At 35.3% G+C, this 22,338-nt stretch overlaps 1 protein-coding gene and 1 pseudogene across 1 annotated transcript in view; both read left to right on the top strand.

Annotated features, from left to right (window-relative positions):
* Positions 1 to 22,338, top strand: part of Simc1 (SUMO interacting motifs containing 1) — a 77,996-nt gene that overhangs the window by 5,651 nt on the left and 50,007 nt on the right. The window lies entirely within an intron of this gene.
* LOC124987807 (uncharacterized) lies at positions 12,718 to 12,890 on the top strand (annotated as a pseudogene).

Below are 22,338 nucleotides of genomic sequence, written 5' to 3'. Positions count from 1 at the left end.
CAGAAAATGCTTTATTGCCCTTTTTAGAATTTTTTGGCTAATTTTTGCATGTGATTCTTTCAAATAACTTTAAAATCATTTTGTCAATTTCCAAATAATTTCTACTTTAAAAATAATTTCTAATTTTAAAAATTGGAATTGTATTAAATTCAAACCTCTACAGTTTATGGTGTTTTTCTTAATGAAGGTTAACATTTTTTATATGTATGTGTATTTTTCTTTTGTGCTTAGATATTTAGACAAATATTTGAGATTTTTCTCTTATTATTTTAGCATTTTGTTCTGTTTTTAATTTTTTTTTCATATGTCTAATTGCTTCTTGGGATTACAGGTTGGTGCCACTGCCCCCAGCTGCATCTCACTTTTTTTTTTTTTTTTTTGTCCCCTCATTGAGGCTGGGGATTGAACCCAGAGCTCTACCTCTGAGCTCCTGAGCTAGATCCCTAGACCTCTTCCATCTCATTCTTACCATGTGGTTCTTTAATTCATCTGAAATTATTTTTATGGTATGAAGTGTGCTTACCATTTTCTACAAACTGTATTGTCTTATTGTATTTGTCTAAGACAACGTTTAAGACTTGCTTTCAATTTAATAACAGCTTTTCTGGAAAAAAGAAACACTACCACATTGAAACATACATGTTAATTATAAGAAGCATCCTGATTGCACATGGATGGAAGAAAAATTCTGGATGTTGGATTTTATAGTATATGTTATTATCAATTATTTTGATAATTTCTTAAGTAATCATCTTTTCTTTGCTTATTTGTAACACATTTTCATACCAAATTATTTTATATGATTATTTGTCTGGTTTTTCTGTTCTGTTTTATTGATTTCTATATTTCTCAATGCCTTAAATTTACTGTTTTATGGTTTAATGAAACCTTTTGGTATTGAATAGCACAACTTCCCCTTACCACCCCCCCCAAAATTTCTTGGCTATTTGTGTCCATTTATTCCTCTAAATTACTGTTGTTTTATGTTGTAGTGCTGGGTCTCAAACTTAGGGCCTTGTACATGCTAGGCAAGAATTGAGCTGTCCCTAGCCCTCTCCAAATTAATTTTAGAATCACTTTGTCAAAGATTACATTAGGTCGGGTGTCCTTGGATCAAATAATTCTTTGTTTCATGAGGTCATCCTGTACACTTTGGGATATTTAGCAAGATCACTAGCCTCCATACAATATACACACTTGATGTTCTATATGCCTACTAAATTGTGACAACCAAAAATGTTTCCCTAGATTGTGGGAAGTATAATATTACCTCCAGTTCAGAACCACTTCATTAATTTTAGAAGGTAATAAGAAGAGAATTAATATCTTTATACCATCTTCCTAATCAGAAGCATAGGATAACTTTCATTTTATGAGTCTTCTTTTTTGGCAGTTAGTAAGTCTGTAAGGTTTTTCTTGTTTGGGCCCTGTGTCTCTCTTATCAAGGAGTAGTGTTTTAATAGTGTTTAATTGGCATTTGAATTCTGAATGACTATTTGCCATGTAGCATTAAGCAAATTAATCATGGTAGGCATCGTGTAATAAGAAAAGCTGGCATTTATGCTAGGCACTATGTTAAGTGCTCTACTTGAATTAACTCACACTAATCTTGACCATAACCCCATGAGGAAGGTACTATTATTATCACTGATAGATGAGGAAACAGGAAGTTTCTACCAGAAGTTTCAACCAGGTGCTTACCAGTAAAGCAGGTTTACCAGCATTAGTGTCAGTGAAAATCCTGGGGCAAACTTGCAGTCTTATACCAGGTTTCCAAGAAAATATTGTGTGGGTAGAAATATATGAAGTGGAAAAAAAAAGTTGTACAATAATTCTATTTGTAAAATGTATAATTTTTGTAAAAATAGGTCCCCTTATTCTTGGTTTCTTAATCCAAAAAGTTTTAGAGCTCTCATCAGGTACTTTGAAAAATAATTTTTAAAATTACTTTATTTTGACCCTTTCCTCTGAATAATTTTAAGATCACTGCTGTATACAACTCTATTCCCAAGTGCTAACTTAGTACCTTGAACATAGTAGGTGCTCAGTAACTATTGAGGGAGAAACCATTCTTATTATTGGCTTTTAAGGAATTCTTTCCTTATGGTAAATAAATTATATTACAGTTATGGCAAACTACCCTATATAAGAAAGCCTAGGGATAAATATGATATCTGTCCCAGGCTAACTTTTTTTTTTTTTTTGATGTTGGTGCTGGGGATTGAACCCATGGCCTTGTACATGCTAGACAAGCACTCTACCAACTGAGCTATATCCCCAGCCCCCAGGCTAACTTTTTATACAGAGTTTTATAATTAAAAATAGGAGTATGTCATAGAAAACAAAATTCATCTGGTGTTTTAAATTTAAAACATCAGATATGAACTTAATTTCGATCTTAAGATCAGCTCCCTTGTAAGCCTGCAAATCAAGTCACCCATTCCCTATTCATCCTGAGTTGTCTTGGAAGTTGGTATGGCTACCCACAAAAGAAGGTAGGTGTCTTCCCCTCTTTGGAGAGGAATTTAGTTTATGTTTTTGTGTTAACAATATGTGAAGTATCCTTCTTCCAGTGGGTCTTTTAATATAAGGTTTAATCCCATACTACACCATAAAAATTTCCCATAAAATTCCCTGAGTTGTACATCACCACTAGTTAGTGTGGAATATTTATTTCACTCCAAAATGAAACCCTGTGCTCTCTAATGGGTTCTCTGTTGTTGTCGTTGTTTAAGGTATACATCATATTATATGGAAACATTAATTTCCCCATTTTGAATTATAGACATCTTTTTAAAATTATAAATCAAGGTAAAAATTCAGGATGTAAATATCTGCCCCTGTCTAGAAAACTACAGTTTTATCTACTGTCTGGATAACCATAGTTTCTGTGTATTGCTTCAGAAATTTTCTCTGTATGTGTGCACAGACATACATAGATGGCTAATTCTTTCCCAGTGAACGCTAATAACTTTCAAACTTATTTAATATATTTTAAACATTTAAATAAATATTGCTACTTCATTCAGACCTTAGTCCATTTTGCCCACATCATTATTCTCAGTGTATATACAACATGGTTTCTGGCACATTCTAAGTATTCACTCAACAAATATCTTATTTAGTTGCATTGTATTGTAATATAATATAATCAGTCCCTTATTGATTTTAATTTTTTATTTTATAGACTATAATATCAGACTCTCTTTCATGATCATAAGTCAGTTCTTGTAAGACAAGTGACTTACAGTGGAATATGTGTTTATGATTTTAGTATACACCACTCTCTGAACCTTATGTCATTCTTTGTGGAATCCTAGTATCCGGACTTTGAAACTATGTTTACAATTCTCTCACCTTCAGAGATATAATCTACATCCATATAAAGAAGTAGAATTGGCAGATGCCTATTTTCCTAGGTTCTGTTGCATCTGATGTTTAGATGTGGGACCTAGGTTATACCAGTCATGGGTACTCATACTAGGCTTTGAATTGGAAGCTGTTGACAGGAAGAAACAGGGCCCAAGTAAGCTATATTTTAGTGGGGATGGCAATAGTAATGGCAACTATTAACACCAGTTGTAAATGTGCTAGAAATATGGTATGACATTGGTGCTACTGGCTTTGGAAACCGGAATATTTGTGCCCAATGGCAGTAACAATGGAGTCTTTGATAATACAACATAGTTTGGGGCTCCAGTGTTAGTCAACTTCATAGATTCCAAACAAGGTTCTCAGGTGGTCCTCTAACTTCTAGTAGCTACTACTACTATTATTATTGTTATTTTAGTACAAGGAATTGAATCCAAGGGCATTTAACCACTGAGTGACATCCCAGTCCTTTTTTATTTGAGACAGTGTCTCAGTAAGTTGCTCAGAGCCTCGTGAAGTTGCTGAGGCTGATTTCAAACCTGCAATCCTCCTTCCTCAGCCTCCTGAACCACTGGGATTCCAGGCAGGTGCCACTGTACCTGGCCCCATTATCCTTTAATAAGTTTCTTCTGTGCTTAAGTTGAAGTTTTTTTTTTTTTTTTTTTTTGCTTCTTTTGGTTTTTGCTTCCCAATTGATAGTCACAAAGTTACACTTCAAAAGGTTGTAACATAGATTCTTAACTGATAGTATACTTATTTTCTTATACTCTGGACAACCTGGATATTATCAAACTTCTTAAATTTGTTCTAATCTGATAGACTTAACATTTTTCAACTGTCTATAATTTTGCTGAAAGGATAAACTCTTCAAATGATTAGGTCATCTGTGTTCTGTTGCTCTAACAAATACTCGAGATAAATCAACTTAAAAAGAGGAAAGGTTTAATTTGGCTCACCATTTCTGAGGTTTTAACAGTCCATGGTCACTTGGCTCAGTTGCTGTTGGGCCCGTGGACAGGGAGTAGTACATCGTGGTGGGAGCACATGGTAGAGCGAAGCTGGAAAGATAGGTAGGAACCAGGGATCCCAGTATCCTTATTTAAGGACACACCCAGTAACCTAACTTCCTCCTCTAAGCCCCCCGCACCTTAAAGATTCCATCACCTTCCAGTAGTGCCAGCAGCTGGGACCAAACCATTAACACATGGACCTTATTGTTCCAGACCAAAACTGTAGCTTTATCTAACAGTATGGAACTGCCTTTATCATAAATTAAGTTTCCAGATAATTTGAGGCCTATTTCTAGACTCTATTTTCTACTGAATTAATATATTAATACTTCAAAATTATTTTTAAGTCTCTTTTTGTTCCTTTTAATTAATACTTTAAAATTCGTTCTGAACATTTTAATTATGATTGTTAGGACTAAGTATCCTTACTTATGTTTTCCTTTACAGATATCTATATTATTCTTGAGCTTTTTCTCTTTCAGATGAACTTTGGAATCATCTTACCAATTACTTTTTAAAATGTCATTGGAATTTTGTTTGGAATATATTATATTTAAGGAAAACTGAGGTTATTTAAACTTTAAACATTTTGTTATAAAAAGGGAGTAGAAAATGTGAATATAACTTTCCAAAACAGAAAGCCCCAGACTTAAATGAGTCAACTTGTAAATCATACCAAACATTTACTAAAGAAGTTATATTCTATATAATCTTTTTCATCAAACAGAAGCCAGGAATTACTTCCTAATGAATTCTTTTTTTTTAAAGTATTTTTTTTTTAGATGTTGCTGGACCTTTATTTTATGCATTCATTTATATGCGGTGCTGAGGATCGAACCCAGTGCCTCATATATGCTAGGCAAGCGCTCTACCACCTAGCCACAACCCCAGCCCCCTAATGAATTCTATAAGAACAGCATTACACTAATACCAAAACAAGACAGAGAAATTAGCAATCTACAGACCAATATCTCTCATCTACTTATAAATGGAAAAGTCCTTAACAAAATATTAGCAAATTAAATCCAACAGTGTTTAAAAATCACTATATACCACAACCAATTGTATTATCAGCAAACTGATACATAGAGAGGCAAAAGACTCAGAATAGCTAACTCGGTATTGGATGAGAAGTAACAAAGTCAGAGGACTAACACTACCCAACTCAATACTTGCTGTAACGCTAAGGTAATCAAGACACTGTAGTGTTAGCAAAATAATAAACAAATAGATCAATGGAACACAGTAGAGGCCAGAGGTAAATTCACATAAATGTGGTCATGTATCACTTAACAGTGGGGATATGTTCTGAGAAATGTGTCACTAGGTGATTTTTTCATTGTTTGAAAAATATAGACTAATACAAACCTACATGGATAGGGGTCAATCACTTGACATGACCTCTTGTTGCAACTGAGACACAGTATATACAAGACTGTAACTGTATAACACAACATATGGTCTTACGGTAAACTTTTTTATATATCAACAGGAAGAAATACAGGCACACCTTTTTATTGCACTTTGCTTTATTGCACTCCACTTACAAATATTTCATTTTTCACAAGTTGAAGATTTATGGAAACCCGCATCAAGCAAGTCTTTTGACACCATTCTTTTCAACATGATGTGCTCATTTTGTGTCTCTCTCACATTTCAGTAATTCTCACAATAGTTCAGACTTTTAAAAATTATTTTATCTGTTCAGGTGGTCAGTGATCTTTGATGTTACTGTTACAATTGTTTGGGGGCACAATGAACCATGCCCATGTAAGATAGTGTGTGATGTGACTGTTCCAGTGACCAGCCATTCCCCCATCTCTCTCCCTTTCTTGGGCCTCCTTATTATGAGACAACAATATGAAATTAGGCAAATTGGTAACCCTACAATGACCTCTAAGTGTTAAAGTCAAAAAGTCAAAACATCTTACTTGAATTGAAAAGCTAGAAATGATTATGCTGAGTGAGGAAGTTTGTCAAAATTAAGATAGGCTGAAAGGCCACTTGCATCAGTTAACCAAATTATAAATTCAAAAGAAGAGTTATTTTCTTGGGGGGCAGAGCTGTGGGGTACCAGGAATTGAACCCAAGGGCACTCAATCACTGAGCCACATCCCCAGCCCTATTTTTTTGTATTTTATTGACACAGGGTCTCACTGAGTAACTTAGTACCTCACTTTTGCTGAGGCTGGCGTTGAATTTTCGATCCCCCTGCCTCAGCCTCCCAAGCCACTGAGATTACAGGCCTGAATCACTGCACCCTGCAAAAGAAGAGTTTTTGAAGGAAATTTAAAGTTCTACTCCAGTGAACATACCTTATTGTTGCTATGGAGAAAGTTTCAGTGGTCTGGATAGAAGAACAAACCAGCCACAACATTCTCTTAAAACAAAGCCTAGTCCAGAGCAAACCCCTAATTTTCTTTAATATTGTGAAAGCTGAGAGGTAAGTAAACTGCAGAAGAAAAATTTGACTAGCAGATGTCAGTTCATGAGGTTTAAGGAAAGCGCTGTCTCCATAACATGAAAGTACAAGGTAAAGAAGCAGTGAGTGCTGACAACAGAAGCTGCAGCAAGCTATCCAGAAGTCTAGCAAAAATAATTGACCAAGGTGGCTATAATCAAACAACATATTTTCAATGTAGATGAAACAGCCTTCTATTGGAAGAAGATGCCATCAAGGATTTTAATAGCTAGAGAGAGGTCAGTGCCTAGCTTTGAAGTTAAGCTGACTCTCTTGTTTAGGGGTTAATACAGCTGGTGATTTTAAGCCGAAACCAGTGTTCACTTAATATCTCAAAAACTGCTGTACCTATGCTCTATACGTGGAACAACAAACCCTGGATGACACAATATTGATTTCCAACATGCTTTACCAAATAATTTTAAGCCTTCTGTTGAGACCTACTGCTAGAAAAAAAAATTCAAAGTATTACTGCTTATTCACAATATACCTGGTCATCCAAAAGCTCTAATGGAGATGTATAACAAGCTTAATGTTGTTTCCATGCTTGATGACGACATTCATTCTGCAGCTCATGGGTCGAGGAGTAATTTTGACTTTCAAGTCTTACTAAGAAATACATTTCACTGTGGTATATATACACAGTGGAGTTTTATGCCATAAAGAAAAATGAAATTATGTCATTTGCAGGATAATGGATGGAACTTGAGAATATTATGTTAAGTGAAATAAGCCAAATTCAGAAGTTCAAGGGTAATATGTTCTCTCATGTGAAAGCAAGAGAGGAAAAAGGAAAAAAAAAAAAAAGTGAAAGAGGGCATCCCTGTTTTATTCTAGTTTTTAGAGGGAACACTTTCAATTTTTCTCCAATTAGAATGATGTTGACCTTGGGCTTAGCATAGATAGCTTTTACAATGTTGAGGTATGTTCCTACTAGCCCTATTTTTTCTAATGTTTTGAGCATGAAGGGTTGCTGTATTTTATCAAATGCTTTTTCTGTATCTATTGAAATGATCATATGATTCTTAACTTTAAGTCTATTGATGTGATGAATTACATTTATTGATTTCCGAATGTTGAACCAGCCTTGCATCCCTGGGATGAATTCCACTTGATCATGGTTCACTATCTTTTTAATTGTTCTTTATGTGATTTGCCAGAATTTTGTTAAGAATTTTTGTGTCTACGTTCATCAGGGATATTGGTCTGAAGTTTTCTTTACTTGATGTGTCTATGTAGATTTTGGTATCAGAGTGATACTTACTGCATAGAATGAGTTTGTAAGGGTTCCCTCCTTTTCTATGTCATGGAATACTTTGAGGAGTATTGCTGTTAGGTCTTCTTTGAAGGTCTTGTAGAACTAGACTGAGAATAGGTCTGGTACCGCACTTTTGGTTGGTAAGCTTTTGATGACTTCTTCTATTTCATTGCTTGAAATTGATCTATTTAAATTGGGTATGTCTTCCTGATTCAGTTTGGGTGGATCATATGTCTCTAGAAATTTAATGTCTTCTAGATTTTCTATTTTGTTGGAGTATATAGATTTTCAAAATAGCTTCTAATTATGTTTTGCATTTGAATAGTGTCTGTTGTGATAGTTCCTTTTTCATCACAAATTTTAGTAGTTTGAGTTTTCTCTCTCCTCTTCATTAGTGTGGCTAAGGGTTTATCAATTTTGTTTATTTTTTCAAAGAACCAACTTTTTGTTTTGTCAGTTTTTTGAATTGTTTCTTTTGTTTCAGTTTCATTGATTTCAGCTATGATTTTAATGACTTCCTGTCTTCTACTACTTTTGGTGTTGATCTGTTCTTTTTCTAGGGCTTTGAGATGTAATATTAGGTCATTTATTTGTTGACTTTTTCTTCTTTTATTGAATGTACTCCATGCAATGAATTTTCCTCTTAGACATTTTCATAGTGTCCCAGAGATTTTGGTATGTTTATCATTGTTCTTGTTTACCTCTAAGAATTTTTTTTATCTCCTCCCTGATGTCTTCTGCTATCCATGCATCATTCAATAGCATATTACTTAGTGACACAGGAGCCTGATCTTGGCTTTTTCCCACTTGTGGACCCTACAATTCTTGGTCTATAATTTAGTCTTTATAAATTGTATCTCTCCTGCCCCTGCTCTATTGATTTCTCAATCAGTAACCTCTCTCCCTGGAGGTTCTGAGGGCTGAGCATCAGGACCTGAGCACCTGTCTCAGGAAGCTGTTTTTTATTGGAAATATCAGGACCAGGTGTTGAAAGCTGTGGGTCAGCCATGTAGCTGCAGGCACTGGGCCAGTTGGTGGCTAGGGGATGTTTGGAAGACTGGGGAATGAGGAGCAGAGGGCCCTGTTGGGACCAGGTGCTCAGTAGAGTCATGGACCAGGCTGATGTTGGATCCCAACAAGTGTTCCTGAGTTGTCTCTGGGATCCTGGTGGGTGCCTGTCTGGTTGGCAGGATGAGCAGGGGTCAAGCTGCCCTCGTACCCTTTTCCTGCCTCTGCAGCAAGATGGTGGCTATTAGTACACCTAGCAGGGATAGCTCAGATGCAACCAAGTCTGCAGGGCCCTTGTAAGTGACCCTGTCCCAAGTAGGTGACAGCAGCAGTGGCTGACCTATAGGTACATTGATAATGAGCTTCTGGTTTCTGGTAGGTATCGCCAGATGGAAGCTGCCCCTACTAAAGATGGCAGCAGCAGCAGGAATAATCCAATATGGTAGCTGAGGTGTCCCAAGGTGTTGGTAGATGGAGAGATGCAGCAAGGCTTGACTGCAAGGAGGCCAGTGGGGTGGCAACCCAGATATTTTGCTGAGCATTTGCCTGTATTATTCAGGGTCTAATTCCTGGTTCTAGGGAGCCAGGCATGCTGCCTGGAGGTATTCTGAACCTGCACAGCAGAGATAACTTAGACTCCTAAGTATCGAAATCTAGAGTCCCATCAGAAAAGGACTGGCTCTGGAGAAAAGCTTTACTCCAAATTGTCTGCCTTTTCTTTTTGTTTCCTTAATTTTCTTGCAATATGTTTGTCAATTTTATTAGTCTTTTAAAAGACATTGATATTGTTGCTTCTTTCTTCTGTATTCTTTGTTTCATTAATTACTTCCATATGATTATTTCCTCCCTTCTGCTTTCTTTGGGGAGATTCACTTGTTCTGTTTTCTAAAGATGAGGGCTTAGAACATTAATTTTCTTCCCTTTTTTCTTATAAATAGTGCTTTTGCTACATCTCATATGTTTTGATACCTAGGATTTTGATTTTAATCAGTTCTAAAATTTTTCTAACTCATTTCATGACTTCTTTAACCCCCTAAAGTTATTTGATAGTACTTTTTAATTTGCACTATATTTTCCTATTGATTTAAGATTGACTAAATTATAGTACTTTTCACTCCTGGGAGTTGGTTAATATTTGTATTTGTTTAGTATAATTTTAACTAGTCAATAAGAGTTCTTTAAGTGAAACTTGCTTAATGTGTTCAAGTCTTCTGTATACTTCCTCTTTAATCTGTATAACCAGTCATCCAAGAAAGGCATGTAAAAATTTCTGACAATGACTATGGATATTCCCTTTTCACCTTTTGCTTTGTGGAGGCTTATGTAATTAAGCAAGCAGTTTTAGAATTGTTTTATCTTGAGAAATTAATATTTATTATCAATGGCCCCTTTATCTCTAGTAATGCTATTTTCCTTGAGGTCTGTTTTGTCTGATATTGATATTACTCAGTACACTGACTTTCTTTTGGTTAGTTTTTCTTTGTTATATCTTTTCCCATGTTTTTATATTTAAAAAGTGATTCTTGGGGAAGTAGCGATGGGGAGAGGTCAATCAATGAATACTAAGTTATAGTTAGAAGTAATATGTTCTAGTGTGTTATTGCATGGTAGGATGACTATAGATAACAATTATATGTTGTAACAATTATGTATATTTCAAAAAACTGTAGTAGATGAAAGATTTTGAGTCTCTTCACCATAAAGAAATGATAAATGTTTAAGGAGATATGTTTAACCTGATTTAAATACTACATGGTGTATACATGTATAGAAACATCATGATACCCCCATTATTATGTTTTTATGTATCAATTTAAAAAATTTTTTATTTAAACAGTGTGAGCCAACTTTCTGTTGTTATGGAAAAGTACCTGGGATAAACAACTTGAAAGGAGGAAGGATTTATTTTGGCTCACAGGTTTAGAGGTTTTAGTCTATGTTTGCTTGGCACCATCACTTTGGGCCTGTGGCAGCACAGTACATGACAGTGGAGGCTACTTTCTTCAGTGCATCTGAGGAATAGAGCGAGAGGAGAGGTTTGGTCCCAATATCCACTGCAAGGGTCCACCCCCAATGACCTAACTTCCTTATATTAGGTCCTACCTCCTTAAAGTTCCATCTCTAGCTGGAACTAGCCTACCACACATGACCTTTGGGGGGCATGTAAGTTCCAAACCATAAAAGACACACACACACACACACACACACACACAAAATATTGACCCCTGGAAAAAAATCAATTCTGGCTTTTATTAATTGATCAATCTTTTATCAGATTAATTCTAGCTGATCATAAGTGGAACTCAATTTTTTTAAGTGTTGAAGTTGATTTGCTAATATTTTATAAAGGATATTTGCATTTATATTCACTAAGAAGATTGGTCAGTAATTAGGATGACCTTATTAAGATATCCCATATTGGGACAGTTTTCAAAATGAAAGGAAGTGCTTTCAGTAATTATACTAAGATGATAAAACAAATTAGAATCATCCATGGCAAACAAGGATGGATAATCACCCAATCAATAGTTTTCTTTTCTTTGCTCACATTTTGTAACTTTATTATAGCTTTGTAAAAAGAAAAGGCAAGCTTATGTGCATTTTTATAATTATATTGAATAGGATAAATAACTTCATATTATTCTGTTTCTCTGAGGTTTTATAGGATCTTGGGCTGGGGATATAGCTCAATGAAAGAGCACTTGTCTAGCATGCGCATGATCCTAGGTTTGATCCCTACCACATTGAAAAAAGAAGCAGCAGCAGCCGCAGAAGTAAAGAAACCCTCTGAACACATGAAGCTGACTAGAGGGATGGTTTCCTCGGGAGAGTAACTGGGGTTAGAGGAAAATTGTTTACTCCCAACCTTTTTCTTCTATTTTAATTTTTTAAAACTTTGTACATGTAAATAATAAGATAATACACATTTAGAATATTTAGTTTTAGCAGCTTTTTTGAAAAGATCTTTGACTATCCTTTTAATTTCTTCCATAATTACTGGTTTATTCTGCTTTACTATTAACATACCCTAATTTTGGTTGTTTGTTGTTCTCTATAATCATTAATTTCATCTAGGTTTTAAATTTAATAGGATAAATTTTTACATAATATGTACTTTTTACTAAATCTTCATCATAGATTTTATTATATTCCATTTTTTTCTACTGTTATTCATTTAGTCATCACAGATTTGTATATCTGGTTTCATTGCTCAATTCTATGTCTTTGGTCTTATAATTCCATTTATTTTTCGCTTTGTCTTTTAAGAATTCATTTCTCTATTCCTTCCTCATTTCCTTCCCTTTGCTCTCTGACTTTGGTTGTATTTTTTTTTTCTAGTTATGTTGTTATTTGTGGAACTGGGATTGAAACTCAGGTGTATTCTACTACCAAGCTACGTCCCCAGCCCTTTTACTTTATTTTATTTTATTTTTATTTTGAGACTGGATCTCATTAAATTGCTCATGCTGGCCTTGAACTTGTGACCCTCTGCCTCAGCCTCCTGAGTAGCTGGGATTATAGGTGTGTGCCACTGTACCCAACTTTTTCTGGTTTTTTGATTTGACATTCTAGTTACTTTCTGTGTTTCTTAATAACAAAGATATTTAAATACTTTCCAGCCTTTTGGCTAAAATTAAATATAGTATCTATTCTTATTAATTTAATATCTGATACGTCCTCTCCCCAAGGGCAATATTTTAAATGGATATTTGGAGCAGGAAGATGGAATAGGAACTTACTCCATTCACTCTACACGTTGACCTAAAATGAGGGACCTCCAGGAGTTCCCCCCCCCCCCCGCAGAGGATTTTTTAAAAAACTATTCTTAAGGTTATGAAATTATTCTTTGGAACCAACAAACAACAAATACGTCTTTTGTTTGGTTGAGTCTATAATTTTAACATTATTTGTTCTTGGTAGGTCATAGATTCTTAGGGTTCAAAATTCAAAAGTTGCAAAAACATAAATAGTGACATTTTTCCTACCCATTTCTCTTCCAGAGTTTCTCTCCAACTATTTTCAGTTTCTTGGATGCCCATTCAGACATATCTGTGCATAAACAAGGAAATATATGTTCTACTTTTCTTTCAATCACAAATAATAGCATACTGAACACAATTCATTTTGCTTTGCCTTTTTTTTTTTTTAGTGGGTACTGGGGACTGAACTCAGGGGCACTCAACCACTGAGCCACATCCCCAACCCTATTTGTGTTTTATTTAGAGACAGGGTCTCACTGAGTTGCTTAGTGCCTCACTGTTACTGAAACTGGCTTTGAACTCATGATCCTTCTACCTCAGCCTCCCAAGCTGCTGGGATTACAGGCATGTGCCACTGTGCCTGTCTTGCTTTGCTTTCATTTGATATATCTGGAACATATTTTCATGTCTATCATAAAGTGTTTCCATGTTTAGCATGTGTTAAGGCCCTGGGTTCAATCCCTGGTACCAAAAAGAAAGAAAGAAAAACCAGTTTCCTTATTTTTCTCCATTTTGTAAACAGCTATACAATACTCTGTTGTTTTAATTACCATTATTTGCTTAACCATTTCCTTGTTGTTCATCCATAGGTTTTGAAAAGTAATGAATTCATCATTGATTTTTTTTTTATTTTTTATTAATTAATTAATTTTTGCAGTACTACAAATTGAACCCAGAGGCTCTTTACCAGTGAATTACATCCCAAGCCCATTTTATTTTTAATTTTTAAATTTCGAGACAAGGTTTTGCCCAGTTGCTGAGGCTGGCCTGGAACGTGCCTCTTCCTTCCTCAGCTTCCCAAGTAGCCGAGATTACAGGCATGCACTGCTGCACCCAGCTCATCATTAACTTCTAAAAACTCTCTGATTTAGTTTTGAGTTCTTCTTTGGCTCTGGAGTTAATTAGAAATTTTTGAAGTCCCAAGTAATTTCATTCAGTGTTTATTGCCATTCTTTAGTTTTACTGCATTGTTTCCTGAAAATATGGTTTGATTTTTTTTTTGTCACTTCATAAAATTCATTGTATAATACATAATCAAGTTTTATAAATCTTCTCTGTGTCCAGTTCTATGACTTTTAAATCAAATTTGTAATGATATAATCAAATCTTCTATAGTATTATTTAACTTTTCATTCTACAAGATACAAGGAAGTCTGATTGTTAAAAATACAAGAATTTTTTAAAAAATCATTTGATGCCATATTATTGTTATCTGTGTACCATTTATTGTTATAACTGTTGTATTAGTCAATTTTTTGTTATTATAATGAAATACTTAAAACAGACTACTAAAGTAGAGAGTCTTATTTAGTTCATAGTTCTGGAGATTCAAAGTCAAAACTGCACAGTGAAGGATCTGGTGAGGCCCTATGACTGAGAAGAAGGATCGAATGGGAGGAAGGTTCACATCTGGGAATAGGAATAGAGTGCAGCCAGGCTTGCTCCTTTTATAGAAACCCTCTACCAAGCACTCAAAGGGTTGCAGGAAAATTACCTTCTCAGAACATTCCCAGATGACCTATGTACCTCCTATGGGGCCCCACCTCTTTAATCCCACCAGCATGGTGAGGAGAAAATGGCAGATCAGAGGAACCCCCTATATTGCAGTACCTCTCCACCAGTGAATTAAAATAGCAGTTCTGCAGTAGAACACTGAAGTAGGAAGTCCATGGGAAAATGCCAGTAGGCAACCCAGAGAACTAGCAACCAGATAAAACCCAAAAATCAATTTCTAGACTAGAAATAGAATTGATAAAAGCAATAGAGAGTAGCAGCATCAGCAAGTGGTGGCTCAGTGGGGAGTAAGGGCCTTTGTGACAAACTGAAAGACGTTTTCCCACCAAGTTTATGAGAAAACACCACTGTCCAACAGATTTCATAAACTGAGACAATTAAAGGTGGGGAGGGCAGAAACAGCTTTGAAAGGCTCTTTGGACTTCCCAGTCCACAGAGTTGGAATCCCCCTGTTTTTCATAACTTGTTTTTCATATTTCCCCTCCCTTCCTCCCTTCCTTCCTCTTTCATTCTTTTGAACTTATTTTTGGTATACTTGTTTTTTGAATAACCAACACCAACAGCCACTACTACTCACTGGATTGGTGAGTACTCATGCTGTCAGTCAGTTTGGATGAAGAAGTGACACTGCAACACAGACTGGGGAGAAACTCAGGGTAGTCACAGCAGCTGCTGGTTGTCAGTATGCAGATGATATAGGAGCAAAGCTTGCTTTCATTGGAAATTGGTGATCCGATCTCTGGGATAAGGAGCATGACTCACAATGGGTTGAACTGGGACTGATCTGGGTCATCTGAAAAAAGATGACCCCTGCACCACCTCCTCCAAGCTTAAAACGAACTGGAGAATAGGGCTGATGTGTCCCATGCACCTCCCTCCAACACATGGACTGAGACTCTTAGAGTGTCAGGGGTGTGATGCAACCCAGATCAGTCTGCAGACAGAACAGGTGAGAGGGCTGACCAGTTCCACTGCCAGATTTGCATGCCCATCCTCAGACAATAACAGCTATTCTAGGTGGGGACATCTGCTTTGAAGCAGACAACCTCTCTAGAGTCAACCAGGCAAGGAGGGGTGGAGCTCAACATATATAGGCTTCCCTATCAATTTAGACTGATTTGGGGCAGAGTTGAGAATAAACAGCATGATATTTGTGTTTAATGAACTTCTTCATAGTTAGGAGAGTCTCAAATTGAAATCCCAGAGAAGCCTCTATTGCAAAAACCTCAACAAGAACAAAGTAACTCTTTGTAGGACAGATATTGCATTAACTCCTTGATATTGACTGATAGTGATTCCCCACATTTTCTGTTTTGTCAGAGTTCTATCTAATTTTATGTATTTCATCAGTGAATTGGATCCTATCTCAATACCTCTTTTCTTTGCAATATCCATTCCCTTCCCTTCTTCTTCATGCTTTTTACTGTTTCTAGTCTAACTTGTCTTCTTTCCCTCCCCTCCCTTTTCTTTCATTTTCCTTTTTTTTCTATTTTCTTTGTTTCAGTTCACTTTAGTATACTATTATTAACAATCTTCACAGCTTATTCTAAATTAGTTCTCATCCATGTTTCTCTTTGGTCAATAGTTATAAAGATCATTAGTAATAACTTCTTTGTTGTTTTTGTTTGTTTGTTTTGGTACTGGGGATTGAACCCAGGGGTGCTTAACCACTGATCCCCAGCCCTTTTTATTTTTGACTTTGAGACAAGGTCTTGCTAAGTTGCTTAGGCCCATGCTAAGTTGCTGAGGCTGACTTTGAACTTGTGATCCTCCTGCCTCAGCCTCCCAAGTCACTGGGATTACAGATGTGCACTACTGCACCCAGCTAGTAATAACTTTTATAATGCTGATTTTATAACATGGATTTTCTCTTAAAGTAACACTGTTACTGGCAGATCCTCTCTCAGAGTGGTACTGTTAGTTGAAATTAACACTTTGTTTATGCTGATCAGATGTGTTGAAGCCAAGATATACCTCCAGCCATGGGCTTATTATAAAAGAGATTACTACTGAGTAAAGGACCCCCATAAAAAAGAGGGAGAGGAATTATATCAGTAGCTGCACAAAAATAGTACCTCAAAAAACACGAGGAAACAAGCCAACAAGATGTCTCCAAAAATTTGTAACCAACCCCAATTACTGAACCCACAGATATTGATGTGGATGTAATACCAAGAATTCAAAAAGTTGATGGCTAAAATGATGAATGACCAAAATTCAGTAAATCAAAACTCCAGTTAAAAGTCTTAACAATAGATTAAATTACATACAAAACAGAATTTCAGACTTTGGAGATAAGGACTATGATCTTGAAGACTTATCAGCAATAAAATAAGAAAACATGATAATAATATACAAGAGCCAGGTGTGGTAGTACACACCTATAATCCTAGTGACTCAGGAGGCTGAGACTAGAGGATCTTGAGTTCAAAGTCAGCCTCAGGAACTTAGTGAAGTCCTAAGCAACTTAGCAACACCCTGTCTTTAAATAAAATGTAAAAAAGGACTGTGGGATGTGGCTCAGTGGTTAAGTACCAATACACACACACACACACACACACACACACACACACACACACATTTATATATATAAAAGAATGCTGGAACAATATTAAGGGACCAAATTTAAGAGTCGTTGGAAGCAAAGAGGGATTTGTGATGCTTGCTAATGGCATGGATAACCTTTTCAGGAATATAGTTAAAAGATTTTTCAAACCTTGGAGGAATGAGATGAATATCCAAATCCTGGAGGCATTCAGAATCCCAAATAGATAAGATCAAAGAAGGACCTCTTTGTCACACATTATAATTAAAAGGCCTAACATATAGAAAATGAGTAGAATTTTAAAAATCTTAGGATAAAAATGTTTGGTCACACTTAGAGGTAAACCAATCAGAATAACTTCTAGTTTCTCAGATAAACTCTAAAATAACTACTAACAAGATTGCTGTATCCAGCAAAGCCATCTTTCAGAATCAAAGAAGAAATAAAAACCTTCCAAGATAAGCATAAACTAAAAGAATTCATAACTACTAAGTTAGCACTACAGAAAATAGAGAAATACTACACAGAGAAGTTAAAAACAATCTCCAGAACTCACAAATGAATGAATCTCAGACAAGAACCTAAGCAAATAAGAATTAGTACTGAATTCAACATTTAGAAATAAATAAAAATGGCAGGAAATGATAAACATCCCTCTATAATAACACTGAATATAAACAGTTCTCCGATTAAAAGACAAAGACTGCCCAGGTAGATTAAAAAACTAAAACCCAACTGTATGTTCTTTGCAAAAGATTCATTCTACAGGCAAAGATATCCACATGATGAAAGTGAAAGAATGGAAAATGATATCCCATGTCAATGGAGCCCCAAAGCAAGTAGAAATAACTACTCTTAAATCCAATAAAGCAGACTTCAAGCCCAAATCAGAAGAGGCAAAGAAGATCACTTCATACTGGAAAAGGGAACAATTCAACAAGAAGATATAATAATAAATAACTGTGCCCCAAACTTCAGTACACCCAATTATATAAAACAATTGACAAAGACTCAGTTGCCAGTATAATATTGTATGATTTCCACACACCCTTCTCACCAATACATAGGTCATCCAGACATAAAATCATCAAATACTCTTAAGACTTAAAAAATACTAGAAGTCAAAGGGATCCTACAGACATCTATAAAATATTTTATAACAGCCAAATTGAATACAAAAATTATATAATTCCTTATATCTTATTAGATTATAATGGAATGAAATTAGAAATCAACAGCAAGAAAAACTGTAGGAAGTATATAAACACATAGAGGTTGAACAGTATTCTTAAATGATGAATAAATCATAGATGAAAGTAAGGGAGAAATTTAAAAATTCCTGGAATCAAATGAGAAAAGAGAGATAATGCTTGAGAAACTCGAGGACAATATGAAGACAGTCCTCAGAGGAAAGTTCATAGCCTATGAGTGCCTACATTTAAAAAAAAAAATCAGAATGTACCCAAATAACCTAATGATGCATCTCAACGTCCCAGAAAAACAAGAATAAACCAATTCCAAAACCAGAAGAAGGAAGGAAATAAGAGCCAAAATTATTGAAGTAGGGAATAAAAAATAATACAAAGAATCAACATAACAAAGAGTTGGTTCTTTGAACAGATAAACAAGATTGATAAACCTTAGCCAAATTAACGAAAAGAAGACCCAAATTGATAAATTTTGAGACAAAAAGGGAAGATATCACCACAGACATCTCTGAAATCCAGAGGATCATTAGGGAATACTTTGAAAACTTATATTCCAATAAATTGGAAAATAGACAAATAGCAATAATATTGAAGCAGTAATAACCTCCCAATAAAGAAAAGCCCTGGACCAGATGAATTCCAAGCTGAATTCTGCCAGACCTTTAAAGAATAATTAATACCAATGCTTCTTAAATTACTCCATGAACTAGAGGGAAGCACTCTCAAATTCATTTTATGAAGGCATTATCATCCTGATACCAAAACCAGGTAAGGACACATCAAGGAAAGAATACAGACCAATATCCTTGATGAACACAGATGCAGAAATCCTTACTAAAATGTTGGCAATTCTTAATCAGAAACACATTAAAAAGATTGTACATCATCATGATCAAGTTGGTTTTGTTCCAGGGATGCAAGGATAGTTCAACATATGCAAATCAATAAACATAATTCATTGAATAGAATTAAGGACAAAAATCATGATAATCTCAATAGATGCAGATAAAGCCTTCAGTAAAATCCAGCATCCATTTTTGTTATATACTGAGGAAGTTAGGGATAGAAGGAACATATTTCAACATCATGAAGGCTATATATAAGACATATTCAAAGCTGACATCATAATAGGGAAAAACTGAAAGCATTTCCTCTAACACCAAGAACAAGATAAGGATGTCCACTTTCACCACTCCTATTCAATGTAGTACTTGAAATTTTAACCAAAGCAATTAGGCAAGAGAGGGAAATTAAAGGAATACAAATAGGAAAAGAAGTCAAATTATCATTGATTTTGGATGATACAGTCCTATCCTTAGAAGACCCAAAAAACTCCACCAGAAGAGTTCTAGAGCTGATAAATTCAGAAAAGCAGCAGGATACAAAATCAGCATATAAATATCAATAGCTTTTCTAAAAACTAGTAATGACTGCTGAAAAGGAAATCGGGAAAACAATTCCATTCACGATTCCACTCACAATTGCCTCAAAAAATAAAATACCTAGGACCAGACTGTAGTGACTGAGGCAGTAGGATCATGAGTTCAAGGCCAGCCTCAACAATTTAGTGAGACCCTGTTGAAAATTTAAAAATATAAAGGACTGGATATATAGCTTTATGGTACAGCACCCCTGGATTCAATTCCCAGCACTGCAAACAAAATTAAATACCTAGAAATAAATCTAACCAAGGAGGTGAAAGATCTCTACAATGAAAATTATAGAACACTGAAGAAAGAAGTTAATAGAAGATGGGAAGACTTCCCATGTTCTTGGATAAACAATATTATTAATATGGCCATATTACCAAAAGCCATCTACAGATTCAATGTAATCCCCATCAAAATACCTATAACACTCTTCACAGAAGTAGAAAAAAGTCTTAAAATTCATATGGAAGAAAAAAAGACCTAGAAAAGCCAAAGCAATTCTGAGCAATAAAAGCAATGCTCACAGAATAACTGACTTCAAATTACACTACAGAGCTATACTAACAAAACAGCACATTACTAACATAAAAACAGACATGTGGACCAAGGGAATAGACACAGGCAAATTGTCTGATCCTTGACAAAGATCAGATTTGACAAAGACACATAACTTGGAGGAAAGACAGGTTTTTAAATACTGCTAGGAAAACTGGATGTTCATATGTAGAAGAATGAATTTGATCCCTGCTTCCTTCCCTGCATAAAAGCCAACTCAGCTAGGTGCAATGGCACTCACCTGTAATCCCAGTGCTCAGGAGGCTGAGACAGGAGTATCACGAGTTAAAAGCCAGCCTCAGCAACTTAGCAAGACCCTGTCTCTAAATAAAATATAAAAGAAGGGCCGAGAATGTGGCTCAATAGTTGAGAGCCTCTGGATTCAATCCCCAGTACCAAAAAAAGGAAAAAAAAAGAAAAAAAAAAAAAAAACTCAAAGTGATCAAAGACCTAGCAATTGAACTGGAAACAGCAACTTCTAGAAGAAAAGATAGGATCAATACTCCAACACACAGGCACAGACATTGACTTCCTCAGTAACACTTCTAAAGCTCAGAAAATAAAACCAAGAATTAATAAGTGGTTAATAAGTGAGATGGCATCAAATTAAAAAGCTTCTGCACAAGAAATCATTAAGAGTGTGAAGAGCGTCTGGAGTTGTAGCTCAGTGGTAAAGCACTTGCCTAGCACATGTGAGACACTAGGTTCTATCCTCAGCACCACATAAAAATAAATATAGGTATTGTGTCCATCTACAGCTAAAAAAAAAAAAAAAAAGTATACAGAATGGGATTTTTTGCCACTCCTCTTCTGACAAAGGATCAATATCCAAAATACATAAAGAACTCAAAAGACTTTCCCTCTGACATACACACACAAAAACCCAAACAATAAATGGGCAAGTGAACTAAACAGACATTTCTCAAAAAAAGAAATAAAAATGATCAACAAATATGTGGGGGAAAAAAGTTCAACATCTTTAGCAATCAAGGAAATGCAAAACTACACCAAAGCTTGAGGTGTAATATCAGCTGGAGACTGAGGTAGGAGGATCACAAGTTCGAAACCAGCCTCAGCAGTTTAGTGAGGCACTAAGCAACTTAGTGAGACCCTGTCTGAAAATATTAAAAAATGGAAAGGACTGGAGATGTGGCTCAGTGGTAAAACACCCCTGGGATCAATCTTCAGTAATACTCTGATGTTTCATCTTACTACAGTTAAAAGGCAGTCATCAAAAATACAAATAATAAATGCTGGAGAGGATGCAGGAGAAAGTGGACAATTTTACACTGTTGGTAGAATTGTAAATTAGTATAACCACTTTGGAAATCAGTATGGAGACTCCTCAAAAGACTAGAAGTGGAACCACCATACGACCCAGCTTTGCTACTCCTTGGTATTTATTCAAAAGATGAAAATCAGCATGCTGGTACTATAAGCATGTACTACCATGCCCAGTGGTAATATTTAATATTAGATAAGCAAATCTATTAAGTGAAATAAGTCCAAAGCCATATATGCCTTTTAAAAAAATTAAATAGTAGACTTTTCTTCATAGATGATTTTTGAAATTGGTGAAGTGTTTTAAGCAGGCAGATCTTGGCCAAGTCTGATTAGGTCATTGATTCCTGTGCCCCAACAGTGGTAGACATTTTACAATTAAAATAAGAGAGGAAAATATTGAGCATTTCGTTGCACCAGTCATTGAACTAATCATGAGGTACAGTTAAATATTAACAAATAATTTAAAACAGAAGTTGTAAGAATAATACAAAAACTCATACTTTTTCTCAAACTTTTTCAATTCAAATTTACCAAATTTTTTATATTTTCTTCATATTTTCCATTTCTCATGTGTGTTCTTAACCATTTGAGAATAACTTATAGATTTCATACTTCTTTACCTTTAAATATACCATGTATTTCTTCAGAGGGAGGATATCTATTTATATCATATAAATATAAAAATCAATAAATTTAACAAGAGGCTTTCCCC

This window comes from Sciurus carolinensis, chromosome 6 (genome assembly GCF_902686445.1).
Source record: "Sciurus carolinensis chromosome 6, mSciCar1.2, whole genome shotgun sequence".
In the NCBI taxonomy this organism is placed as follows: Eukaryota; Metazoa; Chordata; class Mammalia; order Rodentia; family Sciuridae; genus Sciurus; species Sciurus carolinensis.
This window is presented reverse-complemented; position numbering and strand designations above follow the sequence as displayed.